Genomic DNA, 25,381 nt, shown 5'->3' on the forward strand with positions numbered 1-25,381 from the left:
CTTTTGTTATGATGGAGGCACTCGCCATCAACTAAGTAGCACTCGCTAGGCATTGGTTCCAAAATCTCAGTAAATGGAGAGAGAGGCTGGAGATAGGTATTAATACCTGGGGGGACATCTTAAGTGCTAATTGCACCTTCTCCTCCTTTCTCCACTGTGGAATATCAGAGCTAATTTTGATTCCATTAGCAGTCTAGTTACAGGCTGCTGAGCTGAATTTACTTTGGGCCAATGGTGCACAAGCACTGAGGCTCCCCTACTACAAGCTGAAATCACAAAAGAGCTAAACTTACTAAGAGCTGAAATCACTGAGTGTTGTGTTAACGGAAGATATATTGCAGAGCAGTTTGTGGGGACAGCTGGAGAGGCTCATGGAACGGCGAGCAGAGCAGAGCGGCTCTTGGAGCGAAGCAGTTCATGGGGATGGCTGGAGCAGCTCATAGGGGCAGCTGGCAGAGTGGAGCGATTCGTGGGATGGCTGGTGGAGCGGAGCGGAGCCCCATAGAGAGGTGGGGCAATTGGCTTTGGACTATGTAAGGTACCCCTTAACCTCCTCACCCCCATCTCCACCCAGGTTGGGAGGTAAAACTCTGTAGATAAACTTTCCAACTCTGGTGCTGCACTGACCAGGGACAGAGACTTTTGGGTTGTTGGACTTTTAGGACTTTGGGTGACTTTGAGTTGCTGGACTCAAGAACCAAAGGGAAAGGACATCCCCCAAGCAAATTGGGGCTGTGTTTTTTGCTCATGGGTTGTGTTATGAATCCTGTTGGTGGTGTCTCCCCAACATAATGCCATATTGTTTCTCTCTATTATTAAAAGGCTTTTGCTACACTCGGACTCTGTGCTTGCGAGAGGGGAAGTATTGCCTCTTAGAGGCACTCAGGGGGGGTGGTATATATTTGTCCCAGGTCACTGGGTGGTGGCTCGAGCCGGTTTTGCATTGTGTTATTGGAATGGAACCCCTAGATACTGAACCCGGCCCCTGTTGCTGACAATTCTGAAGGGCAGAAGGGTTAGACACTGAAGAAGTTGTTGGAGCAGACCTTCTTGACCCTCTCCCAGTTGCCCTTTTCTTGGTCCCTGCTTACCTCCTTCTCCTTTATATTTTGTCCTCAACTTCTTTCTAATCACTGTCACACAGTGCTGCCTCCAAAGGGCCAATCCAGCAGCACAGCATGGCACCAGCAGAGATAAGCAGTAGCAGTGACTACAACAAGGGCGGATGATAACAATTATAAGCCAGTTTTATAGATGGAGAGTTGTATAAATGGACTATGTCACATTTACTGTACTAAAGTACTGTACTGTACTAAACTGTACTAAAGAGCTGAATATACTTATGTGCAATAAAAGTGAACCATTACCTCACTTGTCTGTAATGAGGTAAGCATTTTTTTGTGGACATAGAATTTGAATATCTTTATGCAGAGTCACCCTAATACACACTATTCCTTATACTTTTCCTTCCAAATAGGACATTTAATTTTATTTTTCAAAGGCAGTAATTAGTAATAAGACTTTTATCAATGTATAGTCTATTTTCCAGCATTATCTATACTCAGGGATCTCTATTACTGCAGAAAACCTGCCTATTTTTGCCTCTCATTTCAGGACAGGTGTAGCTATCATTTAAAGAACTTTAGTTAAGATGGATCCATTGTGATTTCAGTGTAGTTTTTGTCTCAGCTTGATAAATTTATCACAGACAGCCTTAACAATACATAACGAGTTATATCTGCACTTTCTACAAGTGTATGCAATTAATTTCCTATTTGTGAAAGGTAATGGAAAATGAAATATTGTTGCTTTTTTAATGCAGAGGCAGGTGTAATAAATGGGCTCTGGCAAACAGTAGTCAAAATATGTTAACCTGCATCTGGAAATCTCGCCTCCCTCCCACCCCAACAAGTTTTAGAGCCGAGGATAATGTAGGGCTAAATTTTATAATTGTACTATAAGAATTGATGTAAACCTTGATTTCATTCTGCCAGCCTTCCCATTTGAATAGCAGAAAGGAATGATCCTCTAGGACTATGAGATTCTGTTTTCCCATATGCATTACAATTAGGACCTGTTATAAAGTTTAGTTAATAAGAGACAGGATTTTGTATTGTGTCTATGTCAATTAGATTAAAGGAATGTTGAAGGCCTGAGCACAACGTAAACTGTTTTTGACCACAAGATTTAGTGAAGTTTAATTTCTGTCTTCTCTGTGAGAGACTGATTCAGTGAGGAATGCATGTATCAGGAAAAGATAAGGTGTGAAGGCCATTGTTATAGCCAGATGGTGAAGGAAGAAGGAGTGAAGAGATGTAAGGACACCAGAAAATTATCAATGTGCAGCCATAATGAAGGCAGGGCAGATTGACGACCCTGAGGGGAAGGATGGCACCCCTAAAGACAATTGATTAAATCGAAACCAGGACAGGATGACCCTTTCAAAGGTTTTTTGAAATGTTAACACCAATCAAGGAGTAACCGGTCAGAAACTGACACAGCAAAATCCATAGACTTCAACAGAGAAAAAAGACTATAAGAACAGGAAAAGGAGTACTTGTGGCACCTTAGAGACTAACAAATTTATCTGAGCATAAGCTTTCGTGAGCTACAGCTCACTTCATTGGATGCATTCAGTGGAAAATACAGGGGGGAGATTTATATACATAGAGAACATGAAACAATGGGTGTTACAATACACGCTGTAAGGACAGTGATCACTTAAGGTGAGCTATTACCAGCAGGAGGTTGGGGTGGGGACCTTTTGTAGTGATAATCAAGGTGGGCCATTTCCAGCAGTTGACAAGAAAGTCTGAGGAACAGTGGGGGGGTGGGGAATAAACATGGGGAAATAGTTTTACTTTGTGTAATGACCCATCCACTCGCAGTCTCTATTCAAGCCTAAGTTAACTGTATCCAGTTTACAATTGTATCCTCAACCGCCTATATACCTGGATTGAAAACCCCTTGCAGTCCCAGATACCAGCACACAGGATATATGATCTGCTGGAGCAGGGAGGTCAGAGACCTCCCTGGGCCTTTTATGTGGCCAATGAAGTCCCCTCCCTGGAAACAAACTCCAGCTCAGTTTATTGCCTTCTGGTCTCACCGCTGCAATTGAATGGCCCATTATCAACAGCTCATATAGTGGCACGGAGGAGAGAAGTCAATCCCTTACCCCTTCTTAAGGCAAGCAGCTGTGTTACGATAGATAGCGTCTCAATGAGGGTGTTACAACAGTATGATTATGTATAAGGTCATATTTAGAAATTAAGAGAGCTCATTTTCAGGAAGTGCTTGATGAGAGGGGGCTGTAAATGTGGAGGAAGGAATAAAACCTGAATGTTTCACAGTCCTGACTTTTTCTCTTTAAGCTCATGTGACGGCTGCCCTCTTGACCAGCATACCAAGGACTGAAGCAGGGGCTTCCAGAGCTCAAAGCATAAGCTGCTACATCCTGAGCAAAAGAGCCAAGCTCCATGATCAGCTTTGAGGGCAACGTGGAATACACACTCACCAGTAGGTTATACTCGCACACAGAACATGGCATCAGAAGTGAGTCAGCTCCTGAAGGTATGTGAAATCAGAAACAAAGAGTGGGGGGAGGAAGACGGGGACACAATAATCATGGCAGCAGGATCCCTGATCTCTGACCCCAAACAGATGGGCACAAAAGGGGGTGTGTTTAGCACTTAGATGTTCCTTAGAACACAGTGGGGAAAATTACAACATTGCAACAGGAATGAATAAAGAGGAAAGCAAAATAAGAGCAGCCACACTATTAGCTGTAATTGGCAAGGGCTGCCATGCACTCCAGCAGCATCTGGCTAGGTCAGTAGCAAACCAGGAGGACTTGTGTAAAATCACAGAAGTGCTCCACAAGCATTTTCAACCCACAAAAAATGTCATATCCGAAAGCTATGTTTTCAACAAGTGTATCCAGAATCTGGAGAAATAGTAGATCAGTATATTGCCAAATGGTGCAAAGTGAGTGACTCATTAATATCAAATCTTAACAGATGAACTAATTCAGGCTGGGCTAGTAATAGGGATGAAAGATGCAGGAGCTTGAAGGAGAATGCTCAGGGAGCCCACACTAACTACCAAGTGCTATAGATGTGCAAAACTAGAGAAAAAGCTCACATCAGCTGCAGAGAATAAGTGGCACAGATACAGAGAATTTACCAAGTAACACAAAAAAAGCATGAAAATACAAAGAACACTGCAACTAATGCAAAAGGAAATGCAAAAATTACAAAGCAGAGACAACAAACAAAATTCAACTCTGGATACTGGGGAGAAAAATGTGATAACAGAAAATGTCCCAAATAAGGGTCAAAATAGGTAGGGCTGGTAGCACCGCCTGTTAAGATTGCCCAACACTTCCCATTATAGTACCCTGCTTTTAGTTGCTTATAACTTTTCCAAACTTTAAGTGTTTGGGCTGAAATTTTCCATACGAGGTGTCTGGCTCATATTTAATTTGTTTGGAAAATTTCATATAAAATGGACCAGCCATTTTTGAGAACAAGGCTATGGAAAACTAAGTCATTTTCCCCATGTTCAAAAATTCTGGCTAGGTGATCAGAATGGGAATGGGATGAGGAGCCAGGGGTGGGGAAGAGAAGGCTGGAACAGGACCAAGTTGGGAGGAGACAGGGCAGAAGGGATCACACTGGGGAGGAATGGGCAGAAGGGTTTGTACCCACTGGAGCACACTCCCTTCCAGAACCTTGAATTGAACCCAGATTCCTGAGTCTCACCATTCCTCTGCTGTCAGCAAACATCTATGAAACCCACTGAGAAATATCCCATCCTCCTCTACTGCCGGTCCACATAGGGGATGGCAACCTCGCACTGATCTGAGTTACTCTATTAATTCATGTGGTAAAGGACTGTGTGGTGCAGGGGTTCCCAAATTTGGTTTGTAGCTTGTTCAGGGTAAACCCTTGGTGGGCCGCAGCTCCCATTGGCCGGGAACCGTGAAACGCGGCCACTGGGAGCTGCGAGCAGTCATACCTGTGGACGCTCAGGTAAACAAAGCGTCCCATGGCCTGCCAGTGGCTTACCCTGAACAAGCCGCGAACCAAGTTTGGGAACCCGTGGTGTGGTGGATCTAAAGAGTCCAAACCTGCTGATGAACCATGTGGGTATCCATATAATGCAACATAATAAAATGTTTGTGTTTTTTAGTTTCTTTTTTTAAAAAACCTAGGAAATTACACATACAAAAGCTACATTAAAAGAACATTATTAAGATTACAAAGTCAAATACTCAAAAGTTAGGAAATGCCAGAATTAAGGTTGCCTGTTCAATTTTAATTTGGCTCCCTTGCGGGTATATATTATGACACAATCTTTAATTACATTATCACATACTACTTTTTCCACAGGACTCCTGTCTCATTCGGTGTCCAGGATGGATCTGCTCTGGGGATGAATCAGTGTTGTGTAGTAAAGCAGACTGTTGACTGTAAGATCCCTGCCTTATTTGTTGCAGAAGTAGGAAGGTGTGTGAGGAATGAGGCAGGGGCTGGCAGAAAGAGAAAGGATGGTCTCCTGGTTAAGGCAGTTGAATGCTGCCCTGAAGAACTGGATTCTATCCTTGCCTATGCCACAGAGTTCCCACGTGATGCTAGGCAAGTCACTTAAAAGTCGCAGCATTACAGAGGTGGTTACAAATTGTGTTCCTCATTTGTCTGGGTGCCTGACTTGAGACCCAAGAGTCTGATATGCAGAATGCTTGAGCACTCACAACTGCAATTGAAGTCAATGTGCTTTGAACATATAAAATATTAAGTACTCTGAAAAATCAGGTCCTAGGCACCTCAAATTGAACATCCAAAATGAGTGGCTACTTCTGACCTTAATTTCTCTGTGCCTCACCTCCCCATCTGTAAAATAGGGATAATAGCAGCCCTGCACCACACTGGGGTGTTGCAAAGATAAATTCATAAATGTTTGGGAAGCATTCAGAGATTATCGTGATGAGCACCATATAGTAGACACATAAGGAAAACAAAAGTGGAGCAGACAATGCACAGTGGCATCCCTGCAGCAAAGCTGATAAAAAGTTTACCAAGACATATTTTGAAGGACTGGGATATCTTCTAGGCACGTTGCATCTGGAAATAGATAAAAGAATGCAGCTAGTCCAACACGTGCCTCACAAGAGTGCCCATTGCCTTATGAGAAAAAATAATGGGAGCAATAAAGCAAATGGGAAAAGAAGGCATCATGGCTAACGTCACAGAGTCTGCAAGCTGGATAAGCAACATGGTAGCCAGTGAGAAGCCAGGCAAGCTGCACATTTTTGTAGACCAAGCAATTTAAAGAAAGCACTAAAAAGAGAGCTCACTACCAAGTGCCTACAACTGAAGGAATATTACCTGACTTGGCAAAAGCAAAAATATTCTCAGTACTTGATGCCAAAGACTGATATTGGCAAGTGCTTCTGGATAAGGAAAGCAGCTACTTCACCACATTCTGGACACCAGCAGGTAGATACTGATGGTTGAGAATGCTGTTTGGACTCAAACCTGTGGTAGAAATATATCAATACTGCCAGCTAAACATACTAGCAGGACTTGAAGGGAACAGCATCATAGATGATGACATTGTCGTGTATAGAGACTGTGACAGCATGGCAGAAGCTTTGGCAGATTACAAGCACAACCTCATCTGCCTGCTAGAAAGAGCCAAGGAAGTACATCTAAAAATAAATAAGAGATGGGACTGGGAGAATCACTCCTACAAAAGAGAGAGCTGGTAGCTTTGTGTCAAGGTCCCTGTTACCAACAGAACAAAGATATGCTCATATTTAAAAGGAATGTCTTGTAGCTGTGTTTGTATGTGAAAAATTCGACGAGTATGTTCAAGGATGGGAAGCCATTCAAGTAGAAAGTGACCATTAACTACTAGATAACATTTTTTAAAAGCCACTGCTTGCTAGTGGCCCTAAACTGCCTTCAGCCCATGCTACTAAAACTGCAGTTTTAACTTATACATATGCTACAAGAAAGAGACTGAGATGTACTTAACTGACTTCTTATCCAGAACAGACTTTTGTAGCATAAAAATATGGCAACTGAACAAGAATCAGACGCTCAACCTGATAGAAATATGGAAAACACAGAAAGACAGAGAAAGCATCAACCAAGCCAGTTATGTGCCAGTTTTAAGAATCTGAGAACAAACTAGACAAGACAGAAATTTACAAGTGTTCACATCCATCTTTCCGTCAGGATGGCCATCCACCAGGGGAGAAACCACACCCACTTCTTAAGAATACTGGCCCTATTGAGACAAATTGAGCATCCCAGACACCATCATATATAAAAGCAGTTAAATCATAACACCCAGATCATTAACAACAGAAATTCTTTCAAGAATACATCAGAGCCAGGACCGGCTCCAAGCACCAGCGAAGCAAGCAGGTGCCTGGGGTGGCAAATGTAAAGGGGTGGCAGGACATCGGGCTCTGGGGCGGCAAGCCGCCCTCGGCGGCAGTGGGAATTTGGCAGCTGCTCTGTCACAGCGCATTTAGCGCTCGGCGGCAATTCGACGGTGGGGACACAACACTTCTTCGGTCACTGGCGGCAATTCGGTGGCCGCACCATCACTCCACCTACATGTTCAGTGGGCAGGATTCCACCTCCCCATTTGGCAGCAAGTTTGGGGATTTTTTTTGCCACTTGGGGCAGCAAAAATGCTGGAGCCAGCCCTGATCAGAGCCATTCTGAATAGAAGCCTGTATCTGGAAAGCCAGAGACTCTGTATACTGACCAGATTTGACCAAGTTATCAGAGACCTGGTAAGCAGTTGAGATATCTGTGTGTAGATCAAGCAGCCAAAAGAGAATGAAAATACACAGTATTCCCAATAGACCTTGGAGCAAAGTAGGAATGGATCTTTTCATGCAAACCACACAAACTGCATCATTATTGTAGACTACTTTTCAGAATTCTGGGAACTAGACCAATTATTAGACACTACCACAGCAATCATCATAGAAAAAGCAATGAAGTATTGCAGCAGGCATGGTGTCCCAAACTGTGTAGCTTGAGACAACAGATCCCACTTCACTCGCAGTGAGTTTGTGTAATTTACCCAGGAATAGAATTTCAGTCAAATCATATCATCACCATACCACAGCCAGTGACATGTCAACATCAAATTGGTGTTTTAAAATTGCTAAAGCTATTAAATAAAGCTGCAAAAAGCAAAGACAAGAAAACATTTCTCACTACTATCACTGGTTGAGTATCTAGGAGTACAGTAGGACACCATGGCTATATGCCACCCTCATAATCAGTGGATGAGATAAGTCTTCAGCCAGCATTTCACAATGTTTCCCCCTTACCACCATCATCACTTGGGTTGAGTTATGGCAATTTGCTCTTTATTCACATGTTTTACTTATTCAGGTAAATGTGGTGATGGCTCTGTCCTCCTTTGTCTAAAGATGTAGACTGGTTCTTGTCAATGTTTTCCTGGCACTGAAGCCCATAATGTCTCAGGACTTGCCCGAGAGGTTTGACATATATATTGAAAACTACTCATTTCCAAAACACTTTGACACTTTCAGGCAGGAACCCCAAAAGGACCCATTCTGTCAACAGCTTGCAAAAGTAACCCTATATGGAAAATCAACAGAAAAAAAGCCCAGATGTCTTCCAACATAAAAATTCAGTGGAACTATCAAGATGAAATTCATGCATATGATGGGATTCTATACAAAGGACATTGGGTCATAATAGCACAGTGTGATGCTGAAAATAATGGCTAAGCATAACTCACAGTGCTCATCTGAATACAGAATAGTGTTAAAACAGAGCCAGACTTATCTTATACTGATCAGATATGATGCTCTCATTAAAAATAAGGTATCCAAGTTTGAAATCTACAGTAAACACAGAAGTTAGAATGGAAAAGAACCACAGAAACCACATGAGAATCATGCTTGCCCTTGGTTCAAGATTGGTGCAGAGCTATTAGAATTAAAAAGGAAAGATTAACTCTTATTATTGGACCACTACTCATTTTTTTTCAAATTGAGCTGTTGCACAACACATCAAGTAAAATTAAATTCAATCAATATCTATCATCACAAGTCAAAAAGAATACTTGCTTTGTTTAATACGAAGAAATTATGAGAAACTTTCTGGTAAGGGCAGTTGTTTTGTAAGCAGGTGACATAAGGACTGATTCGAGACACATACATGACTTCTCTGCTGCTCACACAATGAGTCATAAGGTAGTCTCCCAGCAGTTAAGGGCTGAGGAGAGAGAGAAATTACAACCTGTTCTGCACTTCAGTCTCAGACCCTGCACTTGAGGCAGCAAGCCCCAAACACCTTCCTGAGACCACTTCTTCTTTTGTGGTAAAACAAAATTTCTGCTTCTCTCTTCCTTCCTCCTTCTCTGGGACAGAACAAGAGTAAAGTGGGCTGGAAACAGCCACAGTCTTTAAAATGCTTCCTCTTCTACACAGGAGAAGATAGAGCTTTTAAACTAGCAACAACAACACAGTCTCAAAACAGAGATCCTGTCTTTACTGGGATTTTTTTGCACTGCTGTAGCTTTGCTGATATAGCTCTACTAATGCAAATGTGGTTTGCCCTAGTGTAGCTTACTCCAGTAAGCTCCCAGAGTTAGTTGAACAGGGCAAGCTGCATCTTACCCCAATATAGTGTGTCTCCATTAATTACACCAGTGTACTTTTCCCTTGTCTAGATAAGTCTGCAGTCTTTAAACTAAACAGACTTATCCTGAAGTTAGTTGTGTCATCTTTCTGAGGAGCCAACCATCTCCAGTCCAGTCACTAGGATGCTTAACTACTCCCAGCTCCTTGCTTCCTGAGCATGATCTTCAGAAAACGATTACCCTCCTTTCATGAATGCTGTGATATGCAGTGAAACAGTTAACAATCTTGACATTTATATTCTGGATAGGCTTCAGAGTGAACAGCCCATTTGTTTCTCAGAGCTTCAAGCTTCTTAGTTGTCATCGCAGTGTCAATTTACAATCAGTTCACATTTTTTAAGAGTATCTTCACAAGCATAAGGGCTTATGGTAAATGGATTTTGCCAGCGGAGAGCCAACAGCCCTTAATGTTTTAAAAAAGGAATGCTTAGACTGTGGATCACAAGATGGCAGCCACCAGAGCAGTTCTGCTTGTGTACTAAGGCCTTTGTATGAAAAATCCTTATTATACTTTGTGACAGGGACCATCTTTCTGTTCTATGTTTATATAATGCCCAGCACAATGGCATCCTGGAGGGCTCCTACGAGCTATTACAATAAATATATATATTTTTAAAAGTTGTACATATCCACTAATCCTCTTTTTGAATTGATAATCAGTTTTGTTTTCCTTTCCCCCACATCTTACATTAAGTGAATAGACTAATGACTCAGCAAATTTCATTTTAAAAAAATAAGTCATTTTTGAATTATCAGGGTGCAAAAAGGTATGGAAATTATTAAACATCTGTTTTATTATTTATACAGTACCATAAGTGTACATAGTGCTTTCCAGAGAAGTACGAAAGACATGTTCCTGACCCCAAGGATCTTACAGTTTAATTCAGACATGCCACTGTGGGAGCTAGGTCACAGTGTATGGGATGGACAAAGGACACAGAAGTGATAGATCATGAGCTTTGCTTATGCTGCATATACTTCTGAGTTCCTTTTTTGGGAGTGGGACCTCATTTTTGGTTTTTATTTACATCTCAAGTCATAAACTCCTACAAACAGGAGGATTGTAATGAAAAGATTGATGGATTCTTAGTTCTAGTAAAACAAAACCTGTCAGTAAAATTCTTAGCCAGCTTATAAGGGAGAAGTAGGGGAAATATTTCATTAATTTTTATTTCCACAATTTGTGTAACATTCATCTTCAGGAAGTATAAGTTACACAAACACACACAGTTGTCCACCTAAAATTTAGTCATTTTGAAACTCACATGCTGCTATGTTACTGCCACAAATATAGAAGAATAATGTTGGCAGAGTGTCAGTGGGTAATATAAGATATGTTGAGCGCAAACAAGGAAGGCAAGTAATCAAAGTGTTTATGTGACTTGAGTGAAGGGGGGGGAAATGGCAATTTCATTTCAAATACACCTAGAACTTTCTCATTAGGCCATGAAACTCACAGGTATTAATCATGAAAATAAATGTTCCTTGACCTTAGGTACAACACAGTTCTTACACAAGAGAAATGACCAATACAACTCTTTCTCTCATCAAATTACTGAAGATGAAATGCATTTTAAAACAATATCCTAGGTAGATTATACATTTAGAAGAGACTTTTGTAAGGACCCCATTTATTATTTTGAAAAGCAATGCAAGTTACTGCCAATAATTAAGCACATAAGTTCATGTCTCACTTATTTTATAGGCTTTGGAGCTGAGGATTCTATGGTTAATCACCCTATTGTTAACTTGAATTTATCTTTGAAAAAGTTTGGATAGCTGCAAAATGAATCAGCTGTAATGTCAGATGGTTTATTTCAAAAAGATTTGGTGCTTTTTTATGCTAGTCTGTGGGGGTGGGGGTGGAAATAAGGAGGAAACACAAGGATTTTATATCTGTTATTTTGATTTGGTAATAGGGCTGAGACACTAAGAAAAAGGCCCCAATCCTGCAAGCATTTACATACACGCTCACTTTTATGTACATGAGTAACACACTGAAACCATAAAGAAGTGGAAAGTCATTTTTGACCCACCAGTTAATGAGTTTTGACTTCAGCTGGAATACTCGTGTGTAAAGCTAAGCAGCTGTGTATTTGCTGGACTGGGGCAACATGTAGTTCATGTACTGATTAATGTGCCGTGCCTACCTCCCCCACTGAAGTCAATGGGACTCCATGCAGACATAGCCTTCCACCCACAGCCTACATGGTGCCTTAGTTTGTCAAAATCTTGAGAGCCCATCTCCTGAACTCTTGGCTGCTCTCCCCATTCCAGGATTACCAGCCCCCAAGCCTTCAACAATCATGAGTCAGGCCCTGCAGAAATCATGAGATTTAAAAAAAAAATCCTGATTTAAAAAAAAAATAAATTTTAGATTTTTATTTAGTTCCTCACTTTTGAACTGCTGGGCAAAAATCTGGCCCTGGTGAAGTCAATGGCAGAACTCCCATTGACTTCAGTGAGGTCAGGATTTTATACTTAGGGTATATTTGAGACGTGTTTTCAAGATTTTCTCCTCAATTATGAGGGCAAGAAATGTATTTTTTTTAAATGAAAACTGAGGTTATCACATAATCCCATGACACCAGGAGCTGGACACTAAATACAGGAAGATTTGTAATGAAATCATAAAAGTTGGTAACAATGCCAGTCTAAAACTCATTTGATTGTAGTCTAATTAGGCTGAAATATCGTGCATACAAGATATCCAGAACAGTAGATATTTTGCCTTTTTAAAATTGTTTTCAAATATTTCTTAAATACATTAGACCAAGTTCTACTTTCAGATACACCATTGTAAATAAGGAGTAATTCTAAAGAAGCAAAAAGGTATTCAGATATGCAGTGGTGCAACTCAGAGGAGCATTTGGCCTGTATGGTATAAATACAAGGTGGCTGTTTTAACAAAGATAATAAATCCATGTCTGAAAGTTTCAGTCCAAGGGTTTCTCTAAAACCACAGCTTCTATATGAACAGGTTAGTAAATATGGCATAGTTTATAATTAGGTTTTATTCGTGGTCAAGTCAATTGCAACAATTCAGCTGCTCTGTAACACTCTCTTTAATTTTAACTCAAGCAAATAAAACTAGTTCCTTGCCACTTTGTGTTCTAATCCCATCAAATTCCATAAGTAAACAATGTTGAGTCAGCTCAGTACTTTGATGGGAGGCCTCCAAGGAACATTTAGGGCTTGATCCAAAATCCACAGAAGTGAATGGGAGCGTCTTCTTTGACTCTATAGGATTTTAGCTCAGGTCCCTAGATGAGTGCTTCAGGTACTGATAGTAGCGATAAAGTAAGTGACACTCCTCTATGGGAAAAAATGCCCCAACATGATGTATACGGAAATGATGATGACGTTGTCATCAGCTTTCTAGCAAAATGTTAAGTTGAAGTCCGGGACTGCTTGCAATGATGATAATAATAATAAATACCTTGATTATATAAATTAAAGTTTACATGCACTTTTTAAAAGATTAGCAATACTATCCTAGCTAAATTCCAACTGGGGTATTTATATTTTACTCTCTCCAAATTGTCCCTGTCGTCACATGTGTATCTCTTCCTGGCCTAAATTGCAGCATAGCATTGCTGTGCACCATTAAACAGTTGCTTTCTTTCAACTAGGTATTAGGTGATGGGCTCATTCTATCTAGTTTGTAAAGTACTTTGGGATGGAAAAGCACTATAGAACTGAAGACTCATTATCACGAAGGAACATAGCAATGGTATTGATCTGCCTGGTCCTTTCGTTAGTTTTTAGTCATGTTGCATTGGCTGTATTAAGGGAATGGTCAAGAAAAATTAATAGGGAAACAAAAGAAACACTATAGCCAAAATCCCCCACAACGTAAGATTGTTGAGCTATGGGTGCATGAAACTTTATGATGAACTCTTAAGAGCAAACTGTAAGAGCAAGCTGTATGATGAACTACAATTAATTCTAATGCATATGCCTGTGCAGTACTAAAATCTAAAAAGTTGTTATTCCTAAAGGATTTCTATTTTTGTTAACACTTTAACTAAGGACAAAAAAATGTAAAAGACATTAAAACTATTATCTGTTGCTAAATTACATAGTATATGGAATGTAAATGTGATCACAGCACACTTTAATTCTTATAACAATAAACTATTCTGTTTTCCTCCCCCCTGACATTTACAAAATTCATTTGGAAGAGCAGGATATACCTCACAGAGATTAGTGATAAATCATGTATTTTTAATGAATATCAATAGGAGAAACCCCATGACATAGCCCACCATCTAATTTGATTAAACTGTGCTTAAGGCAACACTACTTCTCTGGCTAGGGAATAGCTCTATAATGACTTTGTGAGTATTATTGCAGGCTGTTTTAATGATTTAATGAACTACCTCTATATTTAGTTCAATAGCCTTAAAATGATTAGTGTTTAAGAAAAATTAGCTCACTTTGATTTGATTCTAGTTGATGGTAAATTTAAATAACCTAACCCTTCAAAACACAGTGGAAATTTTTTTCCCCTAGAATCATAGCCAGCCAACTGCTAGAAAACATTATGGCAATCATTAATAACAGTTCATTTATGTTTAGCTACAGTACATGGGATGATATATTCATCCCACAAGATGGGCTGCAGTGACATATATTATATTGTATTTTATCATTTTTCACATGAAAAATACGGAGAAAAATTAAGAAAAGAACAATCACTGTCTGCCTATTTAATGTGAAAAATATTATTCATCCTTAGGCCACACACACTCAGAATTTTAACTTGGGACTCCCAAGCACATTTCTTCTTTCCAGTGATACCTGTGAAGAAACTTCCCAGCGAAGAAAAGAAGGATCTCCAAAATACCTTATTTGGCTGACTTGGCAGGGAGGCCCCTAGGTGTATAATGATTCGCTTGTCAGGCACTGTGATATAAGAATATGCTTTGTTGACTGGCATCTCCAGAACGTAAAAAGACATCATCCCAGGGAGGTGAAAAATTGAAAAAATGTCCAAATAAGCAAAATAGCCTTGTCATACAAGCATATTTTATTTCAGTACGATTACTCCTAGTACCATTACTCCTGTTACTATTACTGCTGCAAGGCAATGTGGCCAACTGGCTAAAGCACTAGCCTGAGAGCTAGGTTCAATTCCTAGCTCTGCCAGTGACCTTGGTCAAGTCATGTCACTGCTCCATGCCTTAGTTTCTCCATCTGTAATATTAGACTAATGAGACTCACCTCCTTTGTAAAGACCTTTCACGATGAAAAGTGCTATATTATATTATTATTACCACAAAAACACTGCAGGAGTGAGAAGTAACATACACCTAGCATATTTTCTAAGAAGTTGAGTCTTTATCTTAAACTTAACCATAAAAATATCTTTAAAAACTAAGTTAATTTGTCCAACTCATGCCACAAGGTACACTCTTCTGGAAGCCATTCCCACTTGAAGCCTAAGGGCTCCAACAGAGCCTGTGAGATGTAATTTCCACTGAAAAGCAAACCACTACCATAGGAAACTGGGCATCTCAGTGCACACGAGCACCTTTTCTCAATGGTCTTTTGTAACTTAGTCATGTGACATTGTGGCAATACTGTAATAATTCAGTATGATAGTGAGCTATGTGACTTTCTGGGAGACTGCTAGCTCTTTTATAGGTCCCTTCATTTACACCCCTATTTTTTTTTTGCCTTTTTAGCCATCATCTAGACTTTTTCTTCATCTGTTGCTCTAGTATGAGAGATGTATTGAGCTGTTTTATATACTTTGTATTATGGAGCAAATTCTTGCCCCACTGAAATAAAGGCAGAAAGCCCATTGACTTCACTAGAACAGGATTCCACCCTAAGCACAGGCTTGCTATGGTTTTCCTGGTGCTGTCATTCTTTTCCTTATTTATCAGAAAATGTTGTTCTGCTTCACATTCTCAACTTCTTGAACAGGGATAAATGCTAATGGGAAGTACACACAGAAATTGAGATAATTTACTTCTAAATCATTAACAGCTTTCAACCTGGAATACACACTGGGTATGTTGGGGAGGAAAGATCTCTGTCACCAGTGAGCCGTATGTATCTGGTACTTAATAAAGTTCACTGATATAGGCATTCTGTTGAAAACTGCTCCGGTCATCTAATTTCCCAAACAAATGGGCATACAAACCATTTATGTTTTGTTGTGGTCTTAGAAACAGACCAGATTCTGCTGCTGTTAGATTACACAAGCGGAAATGCTTGCACATGCAAGTTTGCAGTTTTATGACCCAGCTTTAGATCTTCTCACAGCCATGCTCCAGAAACAGGTCCTGGATGTGTGGTAACACACCCCCTCTTTGGAGGTCACCATGGGTGGGATTATACACCCTTTCCCCCCACCTCTTTCACATACAGCATGATATGTGTGCCTCAGGCTCAGAGGCAAACATAGATCACACTCCAGACTCTAGGCCTTATAGACTTCAGCCATTGGTGGATTTGCAGTAAACACGCAAACATCTAATAATAAGAAAAGGGGCTTTATTACGACTGGCAGTAAAGAAAAGGTGCAAATAATCTAGGTGCAAAAGGCCAAATTCACCACTGGCATAAATTCCTGTTACTCTATTGATGTCAGTGCAGTTGCATCAGCTGTCACAAACTGTGAATTTAAGCCAAAATCCTAGGGGCCCAGTCTGACTCTCACTGAAGGCCAATAGAAGTTTTCCTTTGACTTTAAAGGGAGCAAGATCAGGCCCTTAGGTAGAGTAGCTTCTAAATAAACCTCTCTGGCCAGGCAGTATCCCAATATGATATCCCTGCATCAAATTACCATTGTCCCTCGGTTCTGGTGCCCAAGGTGCTTACCCTTTTCCCTCAGCTGCTGCCGCCTGACTACTTCTCCATAGGTTTTGACTGTTTGGCCTAACATGCCCTACTTGCAGCAGCTGGGCTGCCTTCCCTCAGCCTAGCTCTACGTAAAACCATCTTGTGGTGGGCCTATTCCACCCCACCACAGGTCTGTTCATCTCATTCCATTGAGTTCCTTTCCTCTTTCTGAGTATTGCACCAGCTCGTGGTCACTTCCCCAGTCTTACAGGGGCTGCTCCATCTGCCCACAGGCTTAATCAGCTACTACCTATCAGGCCCTGTAGCCTAGCCTCATCTCTGCATCTGAGCTTCCAGGCCACTGTCTCCAGTCACCTGCTCATACATTACCTTCTCTCTGTCCTCTCCGAATCACTATTCCTGTTCATCAGAGACATCACATTGCCTTCTATTGGCCAGCTAGTCACTTGGGTCCCTTCTCTTCCTTATCTGACTTGTAAGGATTCATCATCACCTTCTCTGCTGACAGATTTGATCAATGTCAGGCTTCATTTTTCACTCTGCAAGAATGACAAATGCCTTAGAGCACATGTTGGAAACTGGAATGTTTTCACAATTTGTTTTTGCTCCAAATTGGAATGAAAAGCCAAAATTTCCTGAAAAATAAAAATTCTGAAAAAAATTTAAGATTTGAAACTACTGAAATGTTTCCTTTCAATATTGTCAGATTGTTTTGTTTCAATAATGTCAAATGCTTTGTTTTGAGACAGTTGAAACAATATAATATAAAATAATACATATATATGGTATTATATTAAATATAAACATGCAGTATATTACCATTCATATTTTACTATAATATTAGCAAAAATCAAATGAATCAAAATGATAAAGTTTAAATTAAATATTTTTACCTTATCAAAATGAAACAAGAAAGTCATTGAAATCAGCATATACTTATGACAATTTTTATTTTGACTAACTGCATTTTCCAATGGAAAACCATTCCATCAAAAAAATGTTTATCTCTAATGTGCTTGAAATGTGTATAATTGACAAAGTTTCTAAGCACAGTTTTGATCACAGCCAATCACAATCTCTTCACAAGTCCTTGCCCTCTAGACTATCCTGAACAGGTGAGGGTATCCAATAATAAGCCCAAAGGTTCATGACAGTATATTAACCCTCTTGATATTTATCTCTAGTCATTCCTGGGAGTTTCCTGTGAGCTTAATATCATTCATTTCCATGGACAGTAGCATCCTGGAAAGACAAGCCTTTGATAGATAAGAATTCACATATAGAAAATCGTGTGAGAGGCTGACTACCTCAAGCTATTTGGTAACTAGAGAAGTTCATGAAGCAACAACTCTAGTTCTTTATCTCAGCAGCATGGTAATAAAATACACATGTAGGCTTTGATTCTGCCCAGTGCAGGTGTGAAGAATTGTATGTTTATGTACACGGTAAAAAGGGAAGAGCAGGAAAGGTTGCAGAGGGGAGCCACATCTTGTGTTAATAAGAGCACTGCATCATGGCCACCAAATTACATCTAGTAGCAGGAGGTTCAAAAGGAAAAAGTGCTACTAGCTGGGATTACCCAGGGCTGAACATAGCCCATGGTCTTCCAATAAGGAGAAACCATCAGAACACTAAAAGGCTAATAAAAATCAAAGTTAGCTCTGATGCTCATTTACAACTAACACAGAATATGTGCTTAGTTAAACTATCCCCATCACACATTTTCTTCAGCAAATAATACATATTTTTCCAAATACTCTGATGTGCACTTTGCCAAAGTTCACTGCTAGTGTAAAAATATTTTCACTCCTCTCAGATATTTAAGCCCATCCCTTATTTTGGATTTTGGATTCATAATTCCTCTAATATTATAATTGCTTCATTTGCCCTTAACATATTTACCCAAAGCCTGTACCAAAGAGTTCAGGCACTTCACGTGAAGGAGAAGCATTTCGGTCCTACACTTATTCCAGCATTCCTCATTTTTCCAGCTCATTTCACTCCTTTACTCCTGTTTTATGCATATTGAAATCCAATCTCATCTTAGCTGTGCCACTACAGTTACACTACGTCTAACTTGAAAAATATATTTTAGCTTAAAGTCTTTTCATTTACATAACCCTTCAAATCTTTTTTTTTTTTTTGGCAAGTATCCTACCCTTAAACTCCAAGTGCTGATCTTATTATCCCCTGCCCCTCCTCCCAGCATTTAGAAATACATGATTTTGGGGAGCCTGTTTGCACACGAATGCTCTTTGTTTTCCGGGATTACAGTGAAACCTGCCTTTGAACTAATTTTTTCTCTTGATTGATAGCTGCTGCAATGTGTCTGCAGTATAGCTCTCAAACGCATCTATTTCAAGCACTGACTGCTCCGCACCTACTCTGTGGATATACTTGATTAACGTAAGGCTTTATTTTTCAGTCAGCAAGAATTCCATGTATCTCAAACATGGTTTCTAAGTGCATTTCTGACTGCAAGGAATCCAGCTCTTCTAGCAAGGGTCCAACTGTAGAAATCAAACCTTCTGGTACAGCTTGATAAAACATACTTTTTTGAAATGCAGGGTTCTTGATAGCTAGCTTTCCTTTGACTGTCCATACGTTATCACAAAATTGTCTCCATCAGGGGCTGTGTGCACTCCACCCTTAGCAAGGAGAGCAACGAGTCTCATATGGGGGAGAAAAAAGCCCACCCTATTCCAAATGGAGTGTGTGGAGGGCAGGGCTTAGAACCAGGCCTTACGAAGAAAGTGCTTTAAGGGGGATCAGACTCTGCTTTGGGTATGGGCTCTACCTATGGAGCCAAAGGGCACTGAATGTGGGAGACTCTGAGCTCAGTCTGCTGTGGACTCATGGGACTGTTGCAGTGTCCCCTGTAGAACCAGGTGGAGTTGTTGGGAGTTAATTCCTTTGGGGGGGGCTGGAATAAAACTTTGCTCAGTAGCTTCTCCTGTGTTGTGACTCACTGTAGGAATTCCAAAGACACCCGGACCCTGGTCCCACTGCTCCCAAAGTCCTCTCTCAGACATCAGTAACTGTATGTTATGACTAATTGTCATAAAGCCAGGGTGCTCACAGGCCTTGTTTCCAGTGGCGGTGGCTGTAGGGTACATGTAAAGCTGGCTGCATCCACATTGCAAAGTGTAGCTACACACAGCAGTGAAAGGCTCTGGCAGAGGGGAGGCAGCCCTGTTGATGGAGCCTTTTCCTGCTGCTTCCCCCTGCCAGAGCCTTTCTCTACAGTGGGAAAAGGCTCTGGCTGGAGGGAAACAGCAGGACACTACACTGCTAGCAACAGCAGGGTAGACGAGGGAGGCATTGCTTGGGCAGATAGACAGCTGTGTAGGGTACATACCGTAAGGTTCTGGAGTGTCTTTACTTTACTCACCTAAGTCATGCCTCACTGCTAACCCTGCTATTTACACCTGCGCTAGTGGGGAATGCAGTGTCAGTACTCTATACGCTGCCATAAGTGTAGACATCATCACAATGTGGCCCACTTCTTAATAGAGAGAATGTCTTGAGGATCATCTCCCCTCCCATTCACAATGGTACAGACCACCTCCCATCCCAATCACAACTGCATAACATCCCTCTGGCAATTGCTCTGAGGGAGAAGTAACATTAGAAAAGTATGTAATGTATTTGTAGCAGTCTTGGATACAAAGCTAGCATCTGGAAACAAAAAAAAAAAAAAAGGAGCCAGCTGCATATAACCAGTCAGCTCTCCATAGTCTCTTCTGCAGACCACGGGCATCTATGGGATACAGATTGGGAACTCGTGCCATAAGACAAGGCCCACGTGTAATTTTTGAATGCATTTACTGCAGTAGTGTATGTACATTGGGTATTTGCATGTGAAATTAGTTTAAACCTATTTGTGCACATAAATGCCTGATTTGTGCATAAAGTTGTGACATTTGCACATACAAAAGTAGGTACCCAAATGATTGCACAGCTGTGCATGGATCTCAGGTTTCACTTTATGACTATCAGGCCCTCAGAATTTTAATCCCTTATGATTCATGATGTTTCAGATTGTTCAGGGATGGTTAAAGACTGACTGAAACTCATTCCACCAAAACATCTTTTGTCTCTTTTCTTCCACTCCATTTAAAGAGAGTTTTCCTCCCATCTTTCCTTTCCTCACCCCATCAGACTCTCTTCCTCCCAGCTCCCACATGAACTTGTATCATCCTCATGCTCCCGAGTTCCTGATTTTCCCTTCAAATGATCCAGACCAAACCTGTTACCCAATTCCTGAGGACAGCCTAAAATGAACAGAGTATAGTTGCAGTCAGCCATGCGCTATATCACCACCTGCTGGTCTGCCTTCAATTTCACCAGTGTGCCCAGTCCCTTTGTCTGCAGAACCCAGGATCCAAGGGTCTTGTCTTAATTTACCACTTAGTATTTTAAAGAATGTACTAGCTCTTAGCCAGTTCAGTAACATACCCACAGCTTTTTCCAGATAACACACTTATCTTTTATGCTTTCTGGCACCATTATTAGTCTCATTTTCTCTACAGGAGCCTTAGTAAGTCTTCATATGTAGCCAAAACAGTTTTTTTTTATTCTGCTTCCTCTTTCTAGTAAAACATTGTTCTGAAAAGTAATGGATGCAATATATCTTGTCTTACAGTTTTTGTCTTGCTACAATATTTTCTTTAGGACTATTTTGATAGAGAAATAGAACTTTAAAGTGGTAAGATAAAACTCTTCCTGATGATTACATTATGTAAGTACTGGAGAACGTCTGAGTTAATCACGAAGTCAGTGGGTATCAATCAAGATCAAGATATGTCTACACAGATATTGCTGCCTGAGATCCTAAAAGAAAGAATGTGGTTAGTTTAAACCAGAGAGGAGTCTACTGATTTAGCAATTACTTACATACCTCAGAACATGATCTGGGAGTCGCTGGTGGGATCATTTTGCAGGAAAGTGGGCAGGAGCTGATGGCTCCTGGAGAGAGTGGTAATTTTCCTGCTCCATATTTTGGCCTTGTACCTAAAAAAATACATGGCTTGAGGACACCTAACCTAAGGTCAGCATAATTTCCAGTATTAAACAGTTACAGCTGTTGGAGATTTCCTAATTCCATTTTACAGGAGGCTGTGAAATTGCTTGTTTAAATTCATGAAGATCCAGGGATAAAAATGTGGATTTAAAAAACTGTAAAAATTGCACTGGACTGTACAGGCTAAAATTGTGACTTTGTGTATTTCAGTGGAATTACAAAAGGACTGTCCTTGTATTATGATGCATTTCCCATTGCTTTTAAACAGAATTGAGAAGACCCAGGAATAAAGAAAAATAAGAGAAAAATTTATTCTTTCAATGCTGACCTATTTTGTTCGGGTCATCTTCAATTACTTCTTGATGGCCAGACAAGCAAACCTGTTATTTGACAATGCACCATGATCAAAGATAGTAAACTTTATCATGCTGGGGTCATGAGAAAATGGCCAAGGGTACAGTTTGCTAACCTTCACCAGATAATTTTTCACAGTTATCATCTAAGCTCTGTAAAAGCACAAAAGATATCTTATCTTGGAGCTCAGTTTATTATAAGATGTGGGTGAGAATCCCTATAAAAGCACTTACTAAGTAACTGTTACGTGTTCTTCTGCAAAGAAAGTCAAATCAGTAAGACATCTTTTTGACACTGTAAGACTCAGGAATAAAAAGACAGTCTCCTACAAGAGAGGGAGCACATTATTTATCATTCCACTCTGCTTTTCCCTTCCTTGCCACCCATCTGCTCTCTCCACAAAAAAGGCTTCACTGCTTCATTTGCTATTTTATTTTTTTTTTTTTACACATTAGTTACTCCAGATTAATATTCCACATAATGTTACTTGAAAATAGAGATGAGCCTGAGCCAAGAAGTTCAGATCTAGATCCAAATTTTCCCGTCATTGTGGAGTGTTTCAATTCAGGATTTTGATCTGGGGCCAGCTGGGAAATTTTGACTCATCTCTGAATGTCCCAAAAGTTCATAGATGTCAAATTAGAGTTTTCAATTCAAGCCATCTATGACATGAAATACTAACTGTCCTCGGTTTCATTATGGACAAAATAATAAGCTAAATTCACATTCACTTCTAGTATAACTCCATAGACTTCAAGATTGATATACACTGCTCGCTTCCTGGCTTTCTCTGAATGTTCTTGACAGTCCAAGATTTTGTCGTCCACAAGATTATGTGTTTTAAATAGAGACCAATAGGCCTCAGGGATGTTTACAACTAAATTGAAGTGTAGTCTTGCAATAAAATTCTACACCGTCTTGGAATAGAATAGCAAAACTCCTAGGCCAGATTGTCACTTACTTTAAGGCCTCTTTACATCACTCTAGTAGTCACCCCTTTCACTGCTTGCACGTATATTAATATACATGAAAACCAGGCCCACAATCATTTTTTGAGACCTCATAAGTATTGTCGAAGAGCCAAAATTAGCATGGCAAATTTCATTGCTGGCTGAAATTAAAGTAGGAAACTGTTAATGGAGAGTTGTATGCTGAGTTTTCTTCATAGTTCTGCTGTTCTCTACAAGCACACAGCACATCCTTATTATAGTCATTATTATTAATTCTTTGTATGGTGATAGTGTAAACACAGTTGGCGGCAGGCGGGATCGAACCTCGGACCTCTGGAGCTTAGTGTATGAACCTCTACAGCATTCACTAAAAGCCAACTGGCTGTTAGCAAAGGCTGTAGAGCAGACTCATTTTTACCTCTCTCTCTAAGTGGTCTTGGTGCCACTAGATGGGACAGAACACGACACCCAGGAGGTGTGTAGGTTACAATAGCACCCAAGGGTCTCAGTCAGGATTAAGGCCCCATTGTCCTGTGCATTGTACAAACACAGAAGAAAGACAATTCTTGCCCTGAAGACTGTCTACAAAATGTAAGTAAAGGGGCCAGTGCTCTGAGCTCCCTCCACTTCCATCAAGGTAAATGGGAGTTGGGGATGCTCAACCCTTCACAGGAGGCACTTTGCACCTCACTTTGGTACAGCAGTACAGCATCAGATCATTTAGGGCTCCTTATCTCATTGCAGTTTCACAAATCTGGGTTAATTCTTTTTAAAGGGTCACTTCTATCTGTATGGGTTATTCCCTTGTTGTAACAGACTTTTCAGTAGTGTTGGGAACCAATGGAAGTTTCAGTTACTCTTGTATCAATTTTCATATCACGGAAGTTCATAATTCTGCTCTATAGTGAGTTTGAAACAAGCTCTCTGCAATTATAATATTTTGTGGCGCTGTAGCTGGCATTACCAAGACAGCTTGGATTGCGTGAATTTACCATTGACTGTAGACTTCCTGGATGTATTGCTTATTTGATGCTGCATTTTCACTTATTTCCTGTTTAGATTTGGTAATGATAAATAATTAATTCTTAGAGTCTATGGCAATCATTTTTCTTATGTTCATGAAAATTGTCAGGGACACCACTTCAAATGTGCACAGTAATTGGTAGTTAGATGCCTAACTACCTGATCCGCAATAGAGTGACCAGATAGCCAGTGTGAAAAATTGGGACAGCGGTGGGGGTATGGTAATAGGCACCTGTATAAGAAAAAGCCCCAAATATCAAAACTGTCCCTATAAAATCAGGACATCTGGTCACCCTAATCTGCACATGCAAATCCACACTTCCTAAGCAAACAAATACTTATGCTCCCAAATATGTGAAGTCAGTGCGGGTTGAGAGTGCTCAGCCGTTTGCAGGTGGCCCTTGACATCTCTCCGTATCAGGCCTTAAAATATTTCTGAAATTTCCCCTCTCAGAAGTAGTTAGATTATACAACCCTTAGCTCCAAATCATCCCGTGGCTGGAATTGATAATTTAAGTCCTTAAGTGACAAATTTTCAAAATGACCTCAGGCCTGCTTCTAAACGTACACATATTTTTTGGTTTCAGAGGGGTAGCTGTGTTAGTCTGTATCAGCAAAAACAACGAGGAGTCTTTGTGGCACCTTAGAAACTAACAAATTTATTTGGGCATAAGCTTTAGTGGGCTATAACCAACTTCATCAGATGCATGGAGTGAAAAATACAGTAGGCATATACAGCGCATGAAAAGATGGGATTTGCCCTACCAAGTTGGGGGGAGGGGTTAATGCTAATGAGGCCAATCCAATCAGGGTACATATGGCCCATTCCCAAAAACTGACAAGAAAGAGTGAATATCAACAGAGGGAAAATTACTTTTTGTAGTGACCCAACCACTACCAGACCTAATTTGATGGCGTCAAGTTGGCAAATTAATTCCAGTTCTGCAGTTTCTCGTTGAAGTCTGTCTTGAAGTATTTTTGTTGAAGAATGGCCACTTTTAAGTCTGTTATTGAGTGTCCAGGGAGTCTGAAGTGCACTCCTACTGGTTTTTTAATGTTACAATTCTTGATGTCTGATTTGTGTCCATTTATTCTTTTGCGTGGAGAATGTTTGGTTTGGCCAATGTACATGGCAGAGGGGCATTGCCGGCACATGATGGCATATATCACATTGGTAGATGTGCAGGTGAACCAGCCTCTGACGGTGTGGCTGACATGGTTAGGTCCTACGGTGGAGTCCTTTGAAAAGATATGTGGACAGAGCTGGCAACGGGGTTTGTTGCAGGGACTGGTTTCAGGATTAGTGTTTCTGTTGTATCGTGTGTAGTTGCTGGTGAGTATTTGCTTCAGGTTGGGGGGCTGTCTGTAAGCGAGGACTGGCCTGTCTCCCAAGATCTGAGAGAGTGAGGGATCGTCCTTCAGGATAGGTTGTAGATCCTTGATGATGCGCTGGAGAGCTTTTAGTTGGGGACTGAAGGTGATGGCTAGTGGCATTCTGTTACTTTCTTTA

General features: G+C 40.5%; 2 long non-coding RNA genes across 2 annotated transcripts; one reads left to right on the forward strand and one right to left on the reverse strand.

The window, feature by feature from the left end:
* The first annotated feature begins 289 nt into the window (after positions 1-289).
* Positions 290-11,418, forward strand: LOC119854026. Its single transcript, XR_005292317.2, has 3 exons — positions 290-509; positions 3,375-3,573; positions 5,394-11,418. It is a non-coding gene; the product is annotated as an uncharacterized LOC119854026 (long non-coding RNA).
* Positions 9,835-24,913, reverse strand: LOC122459555. The gene is made up of 3 exons (XR_006280330.1): positions 24,770-24,913; positions 13,822-13,828; positions 9,835-9,846 (listed from the first exon to the last, which is right to left on the reverse strand). It is a non-coding gene; the product is annotated as an uncharacterized LOC122459555 (long non-coding RNA).
* Between the last annotated feature and the right edge of the window lie 468 nt (positions 24,914-25,381).

Source organism: Dermochelys coriacea, chromosome 3 (assembly GCF_009764565.3).
Source record: "Dermochelys coriacea isolate rDerCor1 chromosome 3, rDerCor1.pri.v4, whole genome shotgun sequence".
NCBI lineage: Eukaryota > Metazoa > Chordata > Testudines > Dermochelyidae > Dermochelys > Dermochelys coriacea.